The following is an 11,200-nucleotide window of genomic DNA, read 5'->3' on the forward strand; positions in this document are numbered from 1 at the left end:
AACCCAATAATGAGAATCAACCATAGTGGAAGATGACGAGCTGTGGAACTCGAAAACCAATCGAAGGGCCATCGGGCGTCGGATGCAACTATTAAGAGGTTCAGCCGGACATTGGAGATAGAGAGGTGTTGTTTTAGTTGGGATGAGTAAGCTTGGAAATTTGAATTGGTTTCACTTATGGATTGGAGTAATATTATACTCACTAAGTGTAGATGCACGAAGTTGCTCTACACTTTCCTTCTCCCTCAGCTCGGGGGACCTGCAAATCAGCCCACTCCGACGATCAAGTTAGACAAATTGATCAGTATAATTTAAGTAACTTGTTTTGAGAAGAAGAGATTGACCCTTTTTACCCATAGTTTTCTTCTTTATATAGGCGTTCAACTTGATCGTTTTCTGTGCCACCCTTTGAGGGTAGTTAGCCTACTCTCTGACATGTCAGCTGCAGGAGTTGTTGCAACTGCCCTATTACTTCTGAAAAAATCGGAGTTGGTCTGACATGACGTGGGTTGTCAGGACTGACAGTCTATCACTGGCACACCTGTCAAATCTGTCCTACCGACCTACTAGGCAGTTGCCCGGACCACTTCACCGGCTGATGGCTTAGTTCCGAGCTGCGAATATACGCATTCGTCGGGGTTAATAGACCGAGCAAGGGCCGCAGTTCGTCCGTCCTTAAAATCATTAATCCTGGCCCTTATTCGAGCCACGTGTCCGTGCTCAAGAATTTTCCCCCACACTAAGCTTAGCCATGGAACAAAAGATGATCTTGAGATTGATGGGTTATCCATATTTTTTCTTTCCTTCTTGTTTATTTCATACTTGGTAAAAAAATACATCTATTTATAGCTAGTTGTTGAAGCCTTGAAGGGAGATAGAGAAATGCATGGAAGAGGGAAGGTCGGTTTTGTGATTTTGTTTCAAGTAGCTATCATTCAATCATTTTCTATATAGTTCTGAAACTCTATCTGCATTTGGCCAAGTATATCAAAGTGGGCTCCAAATTAGGTGGACAATATCTTTTGTGGCTGCGAAGGCATTTGATGTATCCCTCAGAGTTATAAAACTGTGTCATCTAGAAACTCAGCCATTCCACTCCACGAGTGGAATACCAAACTTACTGAGTCAACATGTAAATTTGGCCATATAGGTCTAAAACCCACCTTCACCTCCTAATTATTAGCCACTAATCTTGTTTGTTCGGAATAAATGGGTCCTGTTAACATGTGCCTTAAGGCACACGTTTAAGTGCACTAAATACACCTTGGAAATAAGCATTTGAGGGTGTTTTTTGTATGGGTTTTGTTAACGTATGTCCTTACGACACGTTAAAGCGCGGTAAATACATTTGGAAAATGGATTTGAACCAAAAATGCCCTTAAAAAGTTATTTTTTTTTACCAAAATACCCTCAAATTCCAATTTCTAAAGTGTATTTATTGCATTTTAAGGGCACACGATAACAAAACCCTTCTTGTATAAAAAAAATCTTCTGAAGGTATTTTTGGTAGGAATTTTAATTTTCAAGGTGTATTTAATGCACCTAAATGTGTGCCCTTAGGGCATATGTCAACAAAACCCATAATAAATTAGGCTAATTTCATCTAGTGGAAATTAGGGCTGGCTGCGGATCTGTTCGGTATCGGATCAGTACCATTCCAATACCGATCCGAATAGATCAATTAATATGTGAACTGAATCCGATTTGTTTTATTTCATCTTTAATCCGAAACCGATCCGAACAAATGCCTTTTTTTTAAATGATCAATGTTCAAAATATTTAAAAAATATAAAATCATATAAAATTTTAAAGAATACACTTACCAACTACAAATATAGAGAGAAACCAAATAGACTAAAATGTTTTCTCTCTATGTATTAATATGAAATTAAGAATAAAATTTTTTATTAAAAATGTGGTTTAATTTTGGGTGTTTTACCAATATGGCCAAGTAATTTTCCAAAATTATTGGTTCATTCATGTTTTTGAAATATTATCCAAAGGATTATATACCTACTTTTGTATTTATTTATACGAAAATGGGTATATCTTGTAGGGACATTAAACTGCATTTACATTGTACCCTTTCGTTTTAAAATTCAAACGAATGAACTGTTCTAATTTTGGGTCCCGTTTGGCACCCTAAGTTTTACCACACACTTTAACAAACGCGTTTTACCCTACATGGGTTAGAAGTTTCGGAATGGGTTGATTTTTGGTGAGGATGATCTCTATGGTGAGGAGATCATCCTCACCAAAAATCAGCTCATTCCAAAACTTCTAACCCCATCAAAAATGATTTACAAAAAATGGACGGTCCACGATTTTTCAACTTGTAAACATGGGGTTAAACATTTCGGAATGGGCTGATTTTTGGGGAGGATGATCTTCTAATCATAGAGATCATCCTCACCAAAAATCAGCCCATTTCAAAACTTCTAACCCATGTAGGACAAAAAACGTTTGTTAAAGTGTGTGGTAAAACTTAGGGTGCTGAACATTTCCCAATTTTTAGGTTGTCAAAATTTATTTTTTTTTTCAGAAAATGTATCCATTTAAATAAAGAGAGCTGCTATCGCCACACCAACTTTTACAAATGCCACACCAATTCCTATGAAAATCACCAAAGAATTGCACATAGTTGGTGTGGCGTTAGTAAAAGTTGATGTGGCACTAGTAAGTAACTCTCTAAATAAATGTACCCTTATAATCCTCATTTTCTAACTCAAATAAGCCGTAAGACCTAAACCCTATATATGGTTCTAGCTTTTTTAAATAAAAACATTGTCTTTTTTTTTTTTTTTTTTCAATCACAACAAGACTAAAAAGGTAAAATTGCAAATATGATATAATGACTCTTTTGATAATTAATTATATGTTATAAACATGGTTGGTCCATTAATTTTGGTTTCATACTTGACCGTTTTGGTAATAATCTTTGATTGACTCATCTAAATTGAATTCCTAGTCACGGACATGCACGTTTCTGCTACATCTAAAGGCCTATTACTTATGTGGCTGAGCTGGCTCTTGATGATCTGATCTGGACCCTTATTTCTCATACCAATTTCCTAAGTTGGAATTACCATAACGGTTTCTAATTTCATGCCATTTAAGAACCACTATAACTACTGCTATTTCATTATTTAAAAAAAAATAAAAATGAATAATATATTTGAGGAATATGTTGGGGACTCCGTCATTGTCATTGTTGTCATCATCATTGTTATTATTTGGATCTTGTTAACGTGTGCCCTCACGTTAAAGTGCAATAAATACACTTTGAAAATTGAAATATGTGGGTGTTTTGGTAAAAAATAAATTTTTTAAGGGCATTTTCAGTACAAAATCCAATTTCCAAAGTGTATTTATTGCACTTTAATACCGTTGGGTATGCTACACCCTTTGGGATGGACTGGTCATCCTTACGGTGGGGGTGCAACTTGGTAAGGTTCAAACCATGAACCAAACCCTTATGTAATATATATAAAAATTTATTTTGAATTATTTTAGGAGTTACAACGTAGATTAATGATTTTTTTATGAATAAATTAACGATTTTTATGGATATATTAATGATTTATTGTATGAACTTTTATGTTTGTTTCTTCTTTAAAAATATATTACTTCCAATAAATTTATAGAATATTGGCAACCCATAGAATCGAACCGAACCAAACCAAATCGACCTTAGTTCGGTTTGGGCTGATCAGGTTCCAATGGCATTTTCGTTTCGTTTTGGTTTTGGTTCTTATTTAGTGAAACTGACTTATGTTGGTTCAGTTCCATTTAGCTTCAAATCAAACTGAACCAAGTTGCACCCTACTTACGGTTGCACACCCCAATCCCACGAAAGTTTCTTAACATACAATTGAGTAAGTTACTCAATTTTAAACACATGACCAGAGGGAATAAACCCCTATCACTAGTTTTACCCTTGAGGGTAACTCTACTATCATCCCTTCTTCCATAAATATGCATAAAAATCACGTTGTAGTTGTGTCATTATTTTACATTGTGTCGGGGTGGGTTATCATACTTTATAAATTAATCGATTATAATCTTGAGCATAAACGAAGTAAAAAAAAATAATGAAAGAGAAAAAACAAAAAAATGATACAAGACTGTTGATGGGATTCGTCACAATGTTGTAAATAAAGAATAGTTCCCTCAGTCTTCATTTTTAACTATCCCATTACTCCCTTATTTCTCCATCAAACCTAGTAACCTCCTCATCATGCTTGTCGTGTATTATAATGCAATGTTGTCATGGGTGCTATCTTGATTAAGTAGGATTTTATGGGACCACACATCATATCAAACACGGGGTTAGAAATTTCGGAATGGGCCTTTTTTTTCTTTTGGGTAAATATATATATATATATATATATTTTTGTGTGTGTGTGAGGGTGATCTCCTCGTCTTCACAAAAAATCAGTCCATTCCATGGACACACAAGATAGTCAAAGTTTTTTTGTAAATCACTTATGATGGGGTTCGAGGTTTCGGAATAGGCAGATTTTTTGTGAGGATGACCTTTGTGGTGAGGAGATCATCCTCACAAAAAATCAGTCCATTCCAAAACTTTTAACCTCATCAAAAGTGTTTTTCAAATTAACACTAGAAATTGATAATCCACGATTCTTCCACTTGTAAAATATAAGTTAGAAGTTTCGGAATGGACTGATTTTTTATGAGGATGATTGTCTCACCATATAGATCATTCTCATCAAAAATCAGTCTATTCCAAAACTTCTAGCCCATATTTAATGGTCCATGATGAGGTGGCAGCTTATTTAAGAGAGTTTTTACATGGCTTGACCTGAATCAAGCCAAGTCTTCAAGGGTAAGAGCTCACTATTGTACGTTTCTCTGTTTCCATATTTCTCCAAGAGTGTTGATTTTGTAACTCAAAAACTCATTGATGTGACAGGTGCAAGAATCATAGTTTTTTTTCCTTGGGATACATAACTGCACATGTTTTATGAGGATGTGCAATTGTGTATCCCAAGAGAAAGATCTACAATTCTGACAAGGTACACGACAATTGAGTTTTTGAGTTACAAAATCAATACACTTTCTCCAAAAAATAATGATAAATTGACTAAATAAAGAGTACTGATTTTATAACTTAACTTGATAGGGTAACTCAAAAACTCATTGATGTGGTAAGTGCAAGAACCGTAGATTTTTTCTCCTTGGAATACACAACTACACATGTTTTATGGAGATGTGCAGTTGTGTATCTTAAGAGAAAAAAAATCTATAGTTCTTGCAAAGTACACGTTAGTTGATTTTTTTAGTCACCCTGTCAAGTTGAGTTACAAAATCATTACACTAAAAAAAACGTACTCAAATATACTCATCTAATGTGGAATGTGCACAAAATCATAGATTTTTTCCTTTTGTATATCGTGTAAAAAAAAAAAACCCATGATTTTAGTTGAGTATGTTTATTGTTTGAGTTTTTTTTTTAAAGTCCGATTTATCACAACTCTTCTTGAAATAAAAAGAAAAACGAAAGTAATACCATTAATTACCAATATTTGTTTTAATTATTTCACCAACATTTGGACCAGTTAATGTTATTGAATTTCACAAAGAATGAACTCTTGAAAATGTCTTTTTGGAAACAAATTCATCCTCAGTTTTTGAATAAGAAAAGGTTGAAAATTTCCATATATATATATATATATGAGTTTTTCTAAGGGGGGGGAGGGGGGAGTAGATTTTAAGAATTTTATTTTTTGAATTTTTCTGGTATGCAATCAAAGATGCCATGAGGAGTCAATCACATCTAAAACTGAAATGGATTGGGGGTGTAGTTGTGTGGATAAGCTTGAAGTTCCACAAGTAATCTATCCTGCCTATAGTGAATTTAAAAAAATAAAAATAAAATGAAGTCAGGTTCAATATGAAATTTCATTAACATAAAATATTTACTGTGTTATTTTCACAAACATATAACATTTGATGTGCTCCCTTGATTATGCATCAATTTGGTATACTAACTTCAAGATATTCAAATTTTGATTTGTAAAAAATAAAAATATTTTAACGGTGATATATAGATATTAATGATTAATCTGATCTTTGGTATATAGAAACAACATCAAAATCTGTTAATTAGGTCATTCTAATCAAACAATAAAATTATGAATAATGATGAATGTCTGCCATTCTGGTACGTGGATGATATGGCAAGAGCACAGAACTGCACATCTTTTTCATGTGTATTCGATGAAAAAGATCTATGAATCCGTGCCCTTGCCACATCAGCCTTGTACCCAACCATGTACGAAAACCACTTGTATTTATCATGACTCTAAAATTATATCCAAGAAGACCAATTCCACCTTATTTGTTTGGCAATACGAGGATATTTTGGAGTCCGTGATTTTAATTAAGAGTAATGATTTTTTTGATTCCCCCACTTGGCATACTCAAAATGCTCTCCTGAAGCGACGTGTGGTAGAACCGTAGATCTTTATTCCTTTGGATCCACAATTGCACATATTTATGGGGATTTTGAGTATACCACATGAGGGAGTTAGATTATCATGACTCTTTAATGAATAATGATTTCTAACTAGAAAGTCTTCACTCAATCAATACTCGGATGATGTGGTATGGGCACGAAACCATAGATCTTTTTCTCGGGATACACAATTTCACATCCCCATAAAAGATGTGTAGTTGTGTATCCCGAGGAAAGATCTATGGTTTCGAGTCCGTGCCACGTCAACTAAGTATTGACCAAGTGAAGACTTTCTAATTAGAAAATCAGCACTCTTAATCAATCCATCATTTCTGCTAAGAGTCCTGATAATATGGCTCGCCAGGTGGCATACTCAAATGACTCCATGACATGGACAAGGATTCGTAGATCTGTACACCTCGAAATGCACGGTCCCCTTGGGACACACTTTTTTAATGGGGAAGTGCAGTCATGTATCTCAAGACGTACAGATCTACGATATCCAAACTTGTCATGTCATGGAGTCGATTGAGTAGGCCACCTGGTGAGTCATATTATCACGACCCTTTCTTAGGAGAGTCAATGGGTACCCATATAACAAAAACTGAATACCCTCGTTCTAGATCCTTTTTTATTGGATCCAATTAGAGTCGGGTCAAAAATGGAACCGAACCGATAGGAATCGTTACCGTTAGGTTCTATCCAATGGGTACTCGCGGGTACCTGGAACTAATTTATTTTGTCATTTCTTTCCATACTATAGATGATTTAAGGAATTTTTTTATTTCAAAATAAATGAATGTTATATAAAATTCTTTAATTTTCATATAAATTATTGATTGGAACTTAAAATGAGTTACTCTTCTAAAAATTTATTACTTTTAACAAAGATAAATTTTTATTTTTTTGAAAAAAAAATCTTTGATTATTATCTCATTCGATTCCATTTTTGAAAAAAATCAATGATTTGAAATACTTTTTTTCTCATTCGATTCTTGGGAATTAGAACCAATGGGTACCTGTGATTTTTGGTGGTTCCGGTTCCGATTTCATTTATTTTGGAATCGGACCCGAAACCAATAAAAACCAGAATCAAACTAATATGATGATTATAGTTCTAAGTTCCATATGAACCGAACCATAACCGATCCATGGGCACCCCTAATCTTTCTGCTAATTTACCAATAAGAGCCGAGCCGTGCAGAAAAGAGAGGCAAAAACTTGCCATGTCCAGTTCTAGTTATGGGCATGTGAGCACTTTTTACTTTTTAGATATTTGCAAAAAACATAAGAGACAATAGCCTAAATTGGACAAGTTGGCCCAATAAGGCTCAAATCGTCTTAGAAATATATGTTAGGCAAGATTTTCTGTAGGATTGAACCTAATTATATTAGGTTATAGAGGTTTCTGGTATTTGAAGTAATTAGATATGATGGACTATGATGAGTTGTATTGTGATACACTATATTGTAGTCACGGATTAGGTTAAAGATTAGCTCATCTTCTACTTGTTAGGGTTTTTTTTATCCTCCCATTAATAAAATTTTGACATTCTGTTATGCTTACTTGATGATCCCTACTTTTCTTTTAACATTATTTATTAACTTTACCAAGAAATAATCAAGTTGTACAATTCAATGGAATGTTATTGGGCGAAATCACAATAGATCTGATCTAATGGATCACCGACTCCAATAAGCACATCACAATAAATGAGATTCGAAAATGTTGAATTTCACATGTCGACGATAATAGAGTATATGATGCAATATAATACAATATGTATCATATTATAATCCATCATATACTCTCTTAGGTAATAATGCATTTCCCACTCACTATCTAGCTTGTTTTTCTCTAGTTGTTTTTTTTAAAATAGAGCCATGATAAATCGACACGATAAAACATATGTGGTTGACGTGGTAAGAACACAAAATCATAGATCTTTTTTCTTTGGGATACACAAGGAAAAAGATTGATGGTTCTATGGCATTGCCACATCAGCCATATACAGATCGCGTACGTTTTGTCATGTCGATTTGTCATTAGTTTTTTAAATAAGACAACCTTCTAATTTATTTGCATATTGAGAAACTTTAGTGGGATCAGGACATGCTTTTGTGAGGAATCCCAAAGGGTGTAAAGATACTTGCAATATCAAAATAAAAAGAAAAAAAAAAATTTGTATGATACACAATAACCAGGTGTATTGTGATCATGATTTTAAATCTCGTTTGACTTGTTTGATACGTCTTAGTAATCATCCACCAACGAGATGGATAGACAAGTCAAACACATCAGACGAGATTTAAAAACATTGACTCATTTGTCTTTTTGTTAAACGAGACGACTCAAACATATCAGAATACTCGTCTGAGACAACTCCGTCTCGTTCATGGACGAGACAAGACGTCAAAACGAGTTTTAAAACCATGTTTGTAATACACCATTTGTCAATTTACATGATTAGGATAATTGGATAAAGATTATGGTACCATAGTTCGTTCATATTATATTATTTATTAGAGTTCACCTTTAATTAAGATTCATTACTATTGCTCTTTATATGAACCATGGTTTTCAATCTGGGTTTATCTTCTTGTCTAGTTCACAAACAACATCAAAATGACTCGAATGAGTTATCTTGACATCTCTGAAAGAAGAAATGAGGATGAAAACAGTCCCTTTCCATCACCTAAGACGAATCCCTTTTTCTGATAAAAGACAAAGGCCAGAGGGTTTCTATTTTGTGGGGCTAAGAAAAAAGCTCCAAATAACCAACAAATCTATCTAGAAAAGCAACCATCTCTACTTTTCAAATCCATACTTTGTGGTGATCTCTTTGTACGAAGTTTACTTATGCCTTTTTGTTGTTTGGTTTTTAGCCCTTAAAAGATTTTTGACTTTGGAAAAAGTCAATGTGAATCAACCATCACATTGACTCATTTGAGATCCAATTATTTTTTAGAATCTCTTGGCCAAGTCTATAAATACTTGACTAAATTGATTATTTTTTAATAAATTTTGAGAGTTGCTATTGGCACCCCAACTTTTACTCGTTACATCACAATTAAAAAAAAAAAAAAAATCTATGGTTGAGTAAGTAAAAGTTGAGGTGCCAAAGCGAAACTCTCTCCTTTTATTTTTGTTTAGATTTCTATTTGCTAGATTTAGGATTTTACATGGGCATAATCCTAAGTACTGTAAACAACCGTTTTTCTTGAATGTGTTATAATGCTTCATAATGTTGAGGTAATAATTTGAATCAAAACTTTTGAAATGTTCCACTGGTGTGTTTTTAATACATAATTAGGATGTGGTAAATAATTTATGAAATTGAGATGTAATAAGTAGAAGTTTGGGTGCCAATAGTAGTTTTCTATTTTTTTTTTTTTTTACGAAATTGACTTTAATATTTCAGGTACAAACCCTCAATTTTTATTTTCAAAACCCATCATCTTCAACCTTAAGTTTGTATCTACTTCAACCTTCAAATCTCAAGGCAAGACATGACTTTTGGGCAAGTAGAAAGCAATAGAATTTTGAATTGAAAAATTAGAGGTCAAGGCAAGGTTGAAAACGATGGAATGAAGATAAGGTTTTAGTAAATAAAAAAAATTTATCAAATTAAAGAACTTGAAGACAATGGAACTCAGAGGAAAATCAAGGGTTTTTTTTGGCTAGAATCCGAAGATAAGGGCAATTCAAGTAATTTAATATAAATTTAAAAGTGAAGACCAAGGTCAAGAGTTGTTATCAGTTTAAATTCAACATAGAGGTTCGGAGGTATGTTCAAATTTCCCTTTCTTTTATTAAATCATGATCCATGGACACAAACATGACAAATACGATAATGAAAGTAAGCAATTTTATTAATAAACCAAAACGTAGAAGAGTGTGTCTAAATCTTCCATTCTTTTATTAAATTAAAGTGATGATAGAAATGCAGCAAAGATGATAATTAACTAAGTTATTTTATTAATAAAAATACTAGCGGCGAACAAATAATAGTGACGAATGACCAACCGGAGAAAAAAGAAGAAGAAGATGATTTTACTTAGTTTTCAGATGGTAGATGATTATTTGGTTAATTTGTTTTTTTTTTTGTTTTTTCTGTATAATAATAAGATCTAACAATAGCATGGTTTTAAAACTTGTTTTGACATGTTCTCATTCATGAGAAAGACTGATTTGTCTCGGACAAGTTTTCTAATACATTTGAGTTGTCCCATTCAACAATGAAAAAAACGAACTGTGATTTTAAATCTCATCCGATATATTTGACTTGTCTATCCATCTAGTTGGTGGACAATATCGAGACGTAGCGGATGAGAGTCTCGGACCATGAACAATAGTGACTGTAATGTTTGTCAGTCAGCCTTAGGTACCAGAAGACCCAAGCATATATATTCAAGACCCTTGAAACCAAAAAAAAAAAAATAGATACAATCAAGTGGTCATTTTTTTTAAAATTTCTTATGGGTAAACTATAAATAAAGTCCAATTCTGGCAAAATGAAGGAGATCATGGTGAAAGTTATACTGTTGAATCCTGCCGAGAAAGATGGATGTGACGTGGAGGGTGAGGTGGCTCAAGTTCAAAAGATGGCATCCAACATGGCAACCGGTGCAGCTGAGGTGGACAAGGCTGTGGTACCAAATTCAAATTTGAATTTAACTTTAATTGGTGACTGGTGAGTCTAATCTGATATGCAAGGATAG

The sequence above is a fragment of the Akebia trifoliata genome, chromosome 8, assembly GCF_017979445.1.
Source record: "Akebia trifoliata isolate Shusen 1 chromosome 8, ASM1797944v1, whole genome shotgun sequence".
Classification (NCBI taxonomy): domain Eukaryota; kingdom Viridiplantae; phylum Streptophyta; class Magnoliopsida; order Ranunculales; family Lardizabalaceae; genus Akebia; species Akebia trifoliata.